The sequence below is a fragment of the Bacillus rossius genome, chromosome 7 (assembly GCF_032445375.1).
Source record: "Bacillus rossius redtenbacheri isolate Brsri chromosome 7, Brsri_v3, whole genome shotgun sequence".
Classification (NCBI taxonomy): Eukaryota; Metazoa; Arthropoda; class Insecta; order Phasmatodea; family Bacillidae; genus Bacillus; species Bacillus rossius.
In genome coordinates this window covers 69361108-69372497 of record NC_086335.1, presented here as the reverse complement: position 1 = coordinate 69372497, position 11390 = coordinate 69361108, and the positions used below count along the sequence as shown (strand labels likewise).

The 11390-nt window shown below is 39.3% G+C and overlaps 1 long non-coding RNA gene across 1 annotated transcript in view; it reads left to right on the top strand.

The window, feature by feature from the left end:
- The first annotated feature begins 1518 nt into the window (after window positions 1–1518).
- The window catches only part of LOC134534480 (uncharacterized), a 28294-nt gene continuing 18422 nt past the window's right edge, over window positions 1519–11390 (top strand). Inside the window, exon 1 of the long non-coding RNA XR_010075501.1 lies at window positions 1519–1604. This is a non-coding gene — a long non-coding RNA (uncharacterized LOC134534480). The remainder of the gene's footprint in view (window positions 1605–11390) is intronic.

Below are 11390 nucleotides of genomic sequence, written 5' to 3'. Positions count from 1 at the left end.
TGTGGCCAGCCACAACTATTGTCAAGCGAATTGCGAACTTTCAACGGCACAACCGGGGCATTGTGACTGGCCAGTCACCAGCAGGGAGAGAGAGAGAGCGCGCTGACATCGCCCCAGCAAACAAAGGAAGACCACTTTCAAACTTGAGCACAATGTGTTGAGGTCTGTCAAGCGATAAAGTTGTTTCACGCAAAACCACTTTCTCCAGATTTCATCTCAGTCCTCAGTGGCACTGGCCCACACTGCTCCAATCCATTAAGTAATAGTTGCGTATTTTCGAAGTACTACTGACTGGAAGAAATGACTTGATGAGGGTTTGAAAATGTTGTGATTAGTTGGTTCGAAACGCTCTGTACAACCGGAAAACAATTTCCGTGCTATGTCACCACTGTGTAGTGTTCAGGGTTGCCAACTCTTGATCGAAATATCCAGCAACTACCGTTCCACATGTTTCAATGGCATAACTTGCGAGTCGAATCAGTAGTTTCTGGTCGACATATTCCGTCCCGAAACGTTTGGGTACCTTCAGGGTTTTAATCCATTTTTTATTTTTTTAGCACAATTGTACTGGTGTTCAACTAGAAAGGGATTTTAAAAATGACATATGTACTTGTTTTCCTACTGGCAATTGAATATATATTTTTGCGAACGAACCGACCTTTCAAAGCAACTGGAGTTTATTCAGGGACAAACGAGCGGGCAAAACTGCCTTCGGGAGTGTTGGCTAGAGGTGTAAAAGTAACGAAAAAAAGCGTACCCGTATGTACTCGTTACTATAACAATTAGTACCTACTCGTTACTATCGTATCGTTACGTTACTCGTTACTTCTGATACCCTCATAACATGCTATGTTATGTTAGAGCAACGAATCGAGTCGTATTGCGTACGCGTACAGTATGGCGTCGCAACATTTTAATTTGTAGAAAACAAACATATATTACATACCAAATTGCGTAAGGTGCATTTTTTTCACTTTTCCGTATTTTGAACCAGACTTGTGTTTAAGTAATTCTAAATTTAATTTGATTTAATAGGTAAAGTGTAGATCTACAAGTGAACTGTTCCATACCAAGAAAAATGCGAGTAACGAAATGCATTCGTGTGGAACGTTTCGTTACTCGGAAACAGATGGCGCACCCGTTACTCAGTACCGAATACATGCGGTTTGCTACAGGTCTAGTCGTCTAGTGTTGGCCGAAGTCGGGACTCAGCGAGTCAGCACTATCAGCTGTGAGAGTTCGCGACCCCCACGCCCTCTTGGAGATTCTGGGGGCGGGGGGGGGGGGGGTACAGTTCCACCCCTGACCCAGCGATAACACCGCGTTCTGATTGGGCGGACGACCGGCCTAGACCACGCCCCCACGCTACAGCCATCCACCATCCACCCTTCTGCCCTTCACGGCTCGTCGCACTTGGAGTGCAAAGTCCGCACACACACGCACGCATGTATTTACATTGTGTTATTGTGTACAACATGCATCACGATTCACACTAACGATTTCTTGTTTTCAGATAACAGTAGCCTTTGTGACATTACGCTTTTCGCTGCGTAAAATTTGTAAACGTGTTGTTAACAAATCTTTTTTGAAGCTGATGAGTTGAGGTCAGTTTTAGTATTGTAAGTTTAAGAAGTGTGATTTTGTGTAGCTGTGTAGTACTGTGGTTAAGTGTAAGAAAAATACATTAGGTAAGTGAATGCGCTGCGGTAGTGGAAGCTACTCTGTCCCGCTACCGCGACAGGGTATCACCTTTGAATATATACACTGTATAGAAGTCGCCAGCCCAGGTTAAAATTTCTAATACGGTTTTGAGGTAGTTGGTTAATTCACCGTCGCAATCGCCACCATCTCTAGGGCATCGACTTGTGGTGGTCCCTAGCGGACAAGTGTCGAACTCTTCAAACACCCCTTCCCCCTCCCGTTGAACGACCTTGAGCTGCAGTGAATGATAGATGAGGGGTGCGGGGAATGACAGCGGGCGACAGCGCTGCGCTCGAACGTGTAAATAACAACTAAGATGATACAGGGCGTTACGGCAGCGCACTGCAGCGGTGAATTTCCCAAGCTGCTCATCATACGCTTCTGAAAAACGTAGAGTAAATCCTATCCACTCGCGACTTCTATACAGTATATATATTCAAAGGTATCACGCAATGGCTTGCCGTTGCCTTCTTCAGTCTCAGGGAGAAGCGACAACACAGCTTACAGTCCTCAGACGGGGAAGGGAAATTCCCCGACGAGACCACGAAATGAACCCGGAACTTAATTACCTCTAGACCAATCTGCATTTACTGATAGTGAATAGATAATTACTTATAAAAGAAGGTGACTACGATATGTAGCGAGGCTACCACCAGTGAAGGGAAAGCCCCATGAACCACCAATGTTCAGACTAGGTGCTGGCGAACTGGAGGCCTGAGTTGTTGCTCAGACTGTTTGCTTAATCAGACAACACTGCGACACAGTGTGCCGCAAACTGTATTGTCATCATAGCTTCTGCGGGCCTCGTGGTCCGGATGCCAGAACCAGGCATCGAACCAAGGGCCCGTGAGGAGTCCCAGGCTGTGGAGTGCCGCCCACCGCCTCTCGCTCATGTGTGGATGTCTGTGATACTGGGTTACTTATAAGGCGGTGTTCAGATTTGTTTCTCTGGCGGGATCGCGGGAGAGACTCGAACCCACGTGCTGCTGAGGGCAATGCGATGAATAAAGATAGAAGTCACTTCTTTTCCTTGGGCAACCGATGTGGGCGATTTGGTGTCTGGCCAATCACTGCTGCTTCTTTTGTGATTGTACATTTGCGGCGTTGTCCAGGTTTTGTTGCCTGCCTGCGGTTACAGTTACTGTCTTGTCTTTGTTAGCCCACTGTGTTTGTATGACACATAAAATAACAACAATAACACAAGACATACACTGATACACATCAATGCGTCAAAACACAACACCCAGATATATAAAGTTCATGTTAACCAATTAGTTACTTCAGGGGTGCCCACAAGGGGGGGGGGGGGGTAACGACGCAGACTGCATCATTAAAATTTCAGGGGGGGGGGGGGTGGTTAAAAGACGAGAAAAATGTATATATTATTTACATAATTATAGCTTCTAATGTTAAAATACGTTTCTGGTGCTTTGATAATTGAAATGGATCTTTTAAATCAAATTGGAAACCCCGCACTTTCCTCAATAAAAGCAGTTTGGCAGTCGGTTCAGGATGGAAATATTACCTGATATGACCAATATTATTATTAGAAAATCAGTTTTAATTAATGCAAAATGTGATAAAATATAATACTAAAAAAGTATAATATTATAAAATAGAGTAAATCATTGAGAAAATGGCATAAAAAAATTCTGGGGGGGGGGGGGGGCATCACTAGATTAGGGGGTGAGTCATAGTGTTTGGTGGGGGGGGGGGGCACCTCTGGTTACTTTGGTTTTCACAAAAATCTTAAAACGAAACTAAAATGGTGTATACAAAATAAATATGTACATTACAAAAGTTTTACCAATGAATATTAGTAGACTATTCAAAAGGAGTTATAATTTTTTACACATTTGATAGTTACTAATGGTTTTAAAAGTGTCACTAATTCTGTAATTGCAAGTTGGAATTCTTAATCCAAACCGAGATGTTATATCTAAACCAACAAAAATGGTAATAAAATATATATAATAAAAAGTTCATAACTGATCGAACGTCTAATAGATAGAAAATGCAAATAGGTTACATAGTAATGTAGCATATTCAAAATAATTTAAATGCCTGAAATTTTTAAGTATTAATTGAAGAACTTTTTCTGCATACTTTCAATTCTTTTCTAATCAAAATCATTTGATGCAGAGAAAGTTTTAAATTTAATAAAACCTAAATATCTTTATGTGTTGCTAATAGTATCATCTACATGTTGGTAAAAAAAAGCTTGGCATTCAATATAACTCGAAGGTCTTAAAAGAGGACACCACGTTTAATGTCATTACTTACTATGTGATAATTCTGATTAATTAAATTAGTTTTTTGACTAAAGGTTATTCAATAAATGCTATCGTAATTCTGAGACGTTTGTTAACTTGAACATCAGATCTGGACAGCTGAAATATCTTGCTGAATAGTTTCACAAACATATTTCCTTTTTAATTTTTTTCCCTTCAGCATCTTTAATTGATCAATTCCGACTACAGTTGGAATATCATTTATTAAATATTAAAGAGTAGTTGAGATAAACTACTACTTTGCTGATCACCTAATATCATGAAATTGAAATAGCATGCAAAGCATCTATTTGTAAGATAATTAAAACATTCATACACACTGTGTGTGTTAAAGACGATCTTCCTGATTGAAAACTACGTGGTTTTTCTGAAATATTATTTTTTGGAATAAAATTAATGTGCCTATAGATATTTTTTTCGTCAAAAAAGTCTAAAATACTACATAACTGTCAATAATACTTCAAGAAAAAAATACTGATAAATGGTTGAACACACAACATCGGTATACAACAACTCACTGACTGATACACATTTAATTCAAATATTTTATGTTCAAAAGCAATTTTTTTTTAAATGTTTAAAATGTTTGTTTGAACTTTTTTTTTTTAACATGTTGGAATGATAATGCTACAGTTACTAAAATCTAAAACGCTACAAAACTGAAAAAAATATATATTTTTGCAAAACTCCGTTCCCCCGGAGAAACCCCCGGAATGGCCACCGCATGGGGAGCCCAAGAAAAGAAACGGGCTCCCCATTTGGAAGCCACCTGGAAGGTTTTTTTCTGTTCCACCCACCGTTTCTTTGGTAGCCTGACTTGTTACAAGGGATTGTATTCCTACCAGAGAAAATGCCGCCATTTTATCTGGGCAATCCGCCTTGGAGGAGCCGGGGCGCGAACCCGGGTCCTACAAGTCACAAGGCAGGCGCTCTACCCCAGAACCAGAGTGGTAGAGCGACTATCGGCAGTCTTCTTAGCAGTGACAAGATGTTACTCCACGAGTTTACTGTAGTTTCGTGTGTCATTACACGTGCAGTAACATCTAACCTCGGTAACGAACAAATTTATGTGTTCTTACGTTGTGCGTTCAGCATGAATTATGTAATTTCATAACAGTGAAATATAATTTTTAATTTTAATTTCTGGCAATTTTTTAGTTGATTTTCTACAAACAAACTTACAGTCCCGCTGTACAATAATTATGTAGAACTATAGACTAGTAAAGATACTGGTAAAGTTATTTTGAAATAAATGTTACATATTAAAATAGTGTGTTGTAGAACGTGGTATATTTAATTATTGCAATTGGGCGCCTAATTATATATATATATTTTAAAAGTAATGCCAAAGGTTAGGAATTTTTACATAACTAGTTATACCTTCCAAAATATTAGTTTTTTTTATTATTACCTTGACTTAACAGAACAAGCGAACATACATGACATCTATTTAGGTAATCAAATAATCTCATATATACTATATCAGTGATAGTTATCTGTATGCGGACATATATTCCTAGAGAGCCAAAATCTAATTAAAGGTATTTCATACTAGTAATGTCTCGATTCACGTAACCTTACGTCTAGTTCAGTTGTTCGGAGACACTGCGAACTCTGCAGCACTGGACATCTGGGTAGCGGTAACCAGAGACAAGGACGTTTCGACCAGCGACGTAGACCACATGGAACCTTGGATGTATGGTTGTCATGGTTGTAACGGGAACTCAGGCCTCAGAATTCTTGTGACAGCGACTGACGGCTCCGACCATCGTCCTTCAGGGATGGAAAGTACGAAAATTCGAACCCAGGATGGTCATGAATGTAGATATCAACCAAAATAACGGAACTCCACTGTAGTCTCTTCTTGTGAGCTGAACGGAAATGTAAAGAGAAGTACGACCCTCACTCAGTACGTATCTTCCTATCCAGATATTTTTTTCTTATTTTATTTGTTTTTTTTTTACACATCCATATTCCAAAAACCACTATCGAACGAATACCTGTTTATAGCAACCATAGATGAACTAACCAAAGCTGGAATTGAAAATTCACAGACTTATGCAAGTAGGAATAACGAGAATTTAAACCGCGCTAAAATATAGTAATGGTTTTATAAATGCATAGATAAAATAGCTTTGCAATAGAATCATTAATTAGATTTGAGGCTCTCTATTCACATCTTTCTCCTACTGTTTTTAACATAAAACCTTTTAAATAAATTACATCAATTTTGCACTCATAATCTCATAAAAAAAATAAAAACTGTAAACATAGTGACGGTTTACAGTGTTTAGTTAAAATATGCATGAAGTTATTGTATAACAATTTATTTATTTGGTTTTAAAGCCACAGAAAAATTAACCTTGTTATTTAATTATTTTTTAAGTAACAAAATAACTTACGGTGATAATCCATTGAAATACATTTTGATTTCTCTGGACACAATCTCCACCATATTGATGCACTCATTCCATCGTTCTATCAGCGCCTCAATACCAGTTGCGTAACAATCTTCGAGGTTACTATCGCTGCCACGATAGTACACGCCGCTAATCTAGCGTACAATTATCGAGCACCAAATGACGCATGTGAGCGAATAATACATTGTCAACATGATTTGAATATCATGAAGCTGGTCGATGTGGTCATATATTAACATCGTTTAAAATATCGCGTTACTACATTGAGTTAAATCACATCAGTTTGTGACTAAGGACTTGTCCTTGTGTTAAGCGAACAGTAAAATGGCGGAGCCTGAAGCTAACAGCGCGAGAAAGCTTGCAGACGTATTGCATATGCCTTGTTGCGCCAAAGGAAAATTACACACTCCAAGATGGCAATGGTTATGTTTCCCCTTAAAGTTCGGTTCACGTCTCTACATGAGCTATGTTTGTTTGCAAAGCATTCGAGGACAACCATGGACCCAGGAGCAAATAATAATGTTGGCCTTACTCAAAGTAATATATATATATATATTTTAATTCCACAATAAAAAAAATATATTTAAATACTTTAAATTTTACTGTGGTCATAACTGTAACATGCGCCTGTGCGTATTGTCCAACTTGTAATTTTCCAACGAATTGTATCAGCAGAAGATTTGTAATTTCGACCTACTGTCAGGGTGGACTCATGCATATAAACAAGGGGAGTTGTCTGTAAAGTCGGTTTACGGACCATAATTTTACGTGATAACGTCATAAGAAAACATTGATGAAAAATTGCATACTTTTTTATTTTCAAATGTTATTTAAAGTTTTTTAAATTTTAATTTAAATATTTTGTTTAAATATAATTCACGAACAATTAGATAAAAAGCCCGCCTTAACCTGTTTGTTATTATAGAAGATTTTCTCGCACGGTGGTTGGCCGGTTCCTGCACGCTCGGCACAGGCGGAACGTGACAATTGTTCGTTCGTGCAGCCGGCATCGATTTATAAGACGTTATCACGTTAAAAACTCGAAACTCAAACCCCCCTTGTACGGTTACATGGTACCGCGTACAGCAACATAAGACTACTTATTAATTGTTTTATTATCATATATGTATTTCTTTATTAGTAATGATACTATGTTGTTGTTTAACCCTCTTATATAATATGTCTGACCTGCAAACTACGGAACTGTCATGCTACAGCTTAGCATTCATAAACATTGAACTGACTATATTACCATCAAACCTAACCTGATTCAATATTTAACTCATTGTGGTAACTTCACTTCTGTTATTTATTGTAATTTTTGTCTCACCACAGATATTTTATATTTAATTGTGTTTACATATTGTTTTGATGTGATTGTTAATCACCAACATTTAGATTACCTGTTCTTGGCTGCATTGTTTACAGCCGCAGGCTATCTTGTAAAATAGCATACTGCCGTGGGCGGAAATGCGTCCGTGAATTATGTCATGTAGAAAAAAGTAAGAATAGGCGTCTCTTCGTCAGGGCCTATCCCGACGCCGGCCTTATCTAAATTAGCATATTTTTCATAATCTTATAAAATAAAGTAAATTCAGTGTCTTGATATTAATTTGTATTGTGGTAGCTACGAACGTGAGTGTTTGCAGCAAGATCCGGCGGCAAAGAGATAAGTTACCTACAAATTAGATTGAGGCTTATGCTCTAAGCCAAAAGTAGCCATTTTTGCGCTTGGTAGCGTCCCTAGTACAGACTTTTCTGCGATTGTAATTGGGAATCTTTTAATTATTGCAAAGTTAATCACCCTTATGATGTACTTTTTAACATCTGATTGAACATTTATTACAAATTGATATTATTATTTCAGTGTCATTTACAGTTGATTCTACTCAGTGGTCTTAGAGCAGAACTCCTACAAACCCTGAGCTATAGCCGAGGTGAAAACATTATATATTGAATAAATTCTACGATATTTATTTATTTCACTTAGATTTTACCGACACTGAGCTACGGTAATTTTAAGTAAGTTGAAGAGTTTGAACACTAAACTGTTTCTAGTACATGAATTTTTGAGTGATGATAATTTTAAATTAACGAACTTTTGTTTGAATATAAATCTGTGCCTACCTATATCCTGAATATTAAACAACATAAAAATAACCAGGAAAGCCACATTAAACCATATAAACTCAGAATTTTGTTACTATCAACCTACACCATATCTATTTCCCCTTAACAAAATAGTTAATTACAGATTATTTGCAGTTGAAGTGTTATGTTTTTGTGTAGTTATTTGTTTATAGTTAGGATTGTTAAGTGCATGTGTTATCGTTGTGTGTCGTTCTTTATTTATTAAAATGTGTTATGTTTCTGTCACAAGCCACATACATCTGGATCATTAAACATAATTATTACTCATTAATTCATATTTTTTATGTACGTGTTCAATTACTCACAATCAACATAATAGACCCTTTTGGATAGTATAGCAACGGCGCCCAATTCACCACAGTCATATGTATTTAGCTATACTACTACCATAGGGAAACTAACTACTATATACTATAGATACTACTATACCCTGCCTCCCCTTACATATCGAAGAAGTGCGCACCAGCCCTCGACAACAGTTCAGAACAAACCCTGTCTCTGACTGGCTGCCAAATGAGCACTTTTTTTCCGCGGAGACCTTCCTTCGCACACCAGATTTCGCCGGCATTCATAATTTTTTTGTTCGGGACAAGATGACGTGCGCTGAAAGCGAAAAAAAAGAAGGGAATTTTCTTTTCGTGTGTTATCGTCGGGCGAGGCGGCGCAGCTGGGGTCGTGACGTCACCGGCTGCGCGGGCTTCGCCGCGGGCCAATCAGGGGAGATGGCTTCACGACCAACACGCCCGTCCAAGCGGGGGGTCGGGGTTCGACCCTCCATTCCCATATGCACCAACCACCGTGCGAGAAAACCTATAATATCAAACAGGTTAAGGCGGGGCTTTTTTTAACTAATTGTTCGTGATTATATTTAATCAAATTATTTAAATTAAATTTGCAAAAAAACTGTAAATAATATTTCAAAATTAAAAAAAGTATGCAATTTTTCATCAATGTTTTCTTATGATGTTATCACGTAAAATTATCGTCCGTAAACCAACTTTATAGACAAACCCCCCCCCCCCCCCTTTTTTTTAATGATTCTTGCGATGTGGAAGCTTGAATTACAAGATTTTCAAGGACATAACGCCATTGCTGGTTTCAACTGAATGTCATAGAGGGGATAAAAAACAATAATCAACAAGAAAGGTGAAAACATAAACACACAGAAAACTAACCAAAATCAGCTGATGTTAACTTTTAAACACACAGGCAGCACAGAGAGAATTACGTGGGAGGAATATATCACAGCACAGACAACCAGTTGAGTGACAACAGACAGTTGTAAGAAGAACAGAAAATACAGACAAACAACGACCTTGGTCAACTCGGCGACCAACAGACCAACATAACGCTGTCGCTGAGAATGAGGATGATATTCGGCACAATCTAGTCAACACACAAAAGTTTTTATTTATTAAATTAAATACTCAAATGACAACGTAGCAGAACGCCCAGAGCTCCTGATTGGCCGGAAACAAATCACAGTTTCAGCATAACATACTATTAAGCAAGAATTTAACCAAAATAGATCTCTACTTAATACTGTTACGATTTATAATTTTGGGAGAACTGGGTTCGTAAGGGATAGCCCAATCAATTATTTTTTACATTTTTATTGATTACTAATATTTACAGTAATAATAAATAATTGTACTTAAAAATGTCCGATCTCAAATCACTGGCACTTAAAAATGTTTATCCTCACGTCACTCAATGTCTGTCAAGTTCCACAGTTCGCACTCCTCACTGGAGCTAGGCTCGATAGTGGTTCGCCCCTCACCCCGCGCCAGACCACACACACAGCCTCGCGCCACTCAGTCGCACTCTCACGAGCCAGTCGGACTCCGCGTCGCGCCACTCTCAATGGTGGGGGGGGGGGGGGTGTCTCTCTCACCCTCTCCGCCGATGTCGCACTTCCCTTCGCTCGGAATCAGTTCGGAACTCTCGCCAAAAACTGTCGAAGAGGCCGGGTGTCGCTGCTTTAAGTAGTCTGCGGTGCCCTTCTCGAACCGACGAGAGCAGCTGTGACGAGTCGCGTCATACCGGGCCGACCCGTCGCCCGAAGCATCGAGAATAGCGTCGCGGAATTCCCAAGGCCGCTCAGCGATGGAAAACAGCTCCGAGGCAGGACGATGCGTGGGATGAGGAGGGGGGAGGGGGAAGCGACGACCCTTGTAATCCGGCCAGGCACGTGTGGCATGCCTGACGTCAGTGGACGGCGCGTGACGTCAGTGGCCGCCAGCCAGCTCCGAACCTGGCGTCGCGGTCTGGTCTCTCACGTTCGTAACAATACTAACACCGGGCTTGCGTAAATGCCATTGTAGCAAGTCAGACTGAACTGCATGGAGTTCAACTGTTACGTATAATAATGTGTTGTTGCTTGTGAAGAGCTTGCGTTGATTGTGGCCGGGACTTTACCGAAGTGTTTGGTAGTAGTAGCAAATACATACGTATTACACTCTGGTATAAAATCCCGTCAGATAACTGTTCCTGTATTAGCAATAGGTTGATACGAAAACAGTTATCTCAAGGATGCTGGTTCAAGTATCGGGAAGAACTTTAGACCGTAAGTGGTAGATAAGTTTTCAACTAATATTTTTTTCCATGAAGAACCGGCTCAGATGACGTTTGCCCGTCGAATTCTTACTCATTCCGTATAGTTATTACATTGCTGTTTACTGAAATGTTGCTTGAACACAGCTTTTATTCGAATCAGCTATGGATACAATCAATGTAGATAAAGTCTCTGTCGGCATTGCGACACGAAAATGTGCTGACCGTCTAAAATTAATTGAATATAAGATAAGTAAAAAAAAAATTGGTTGTC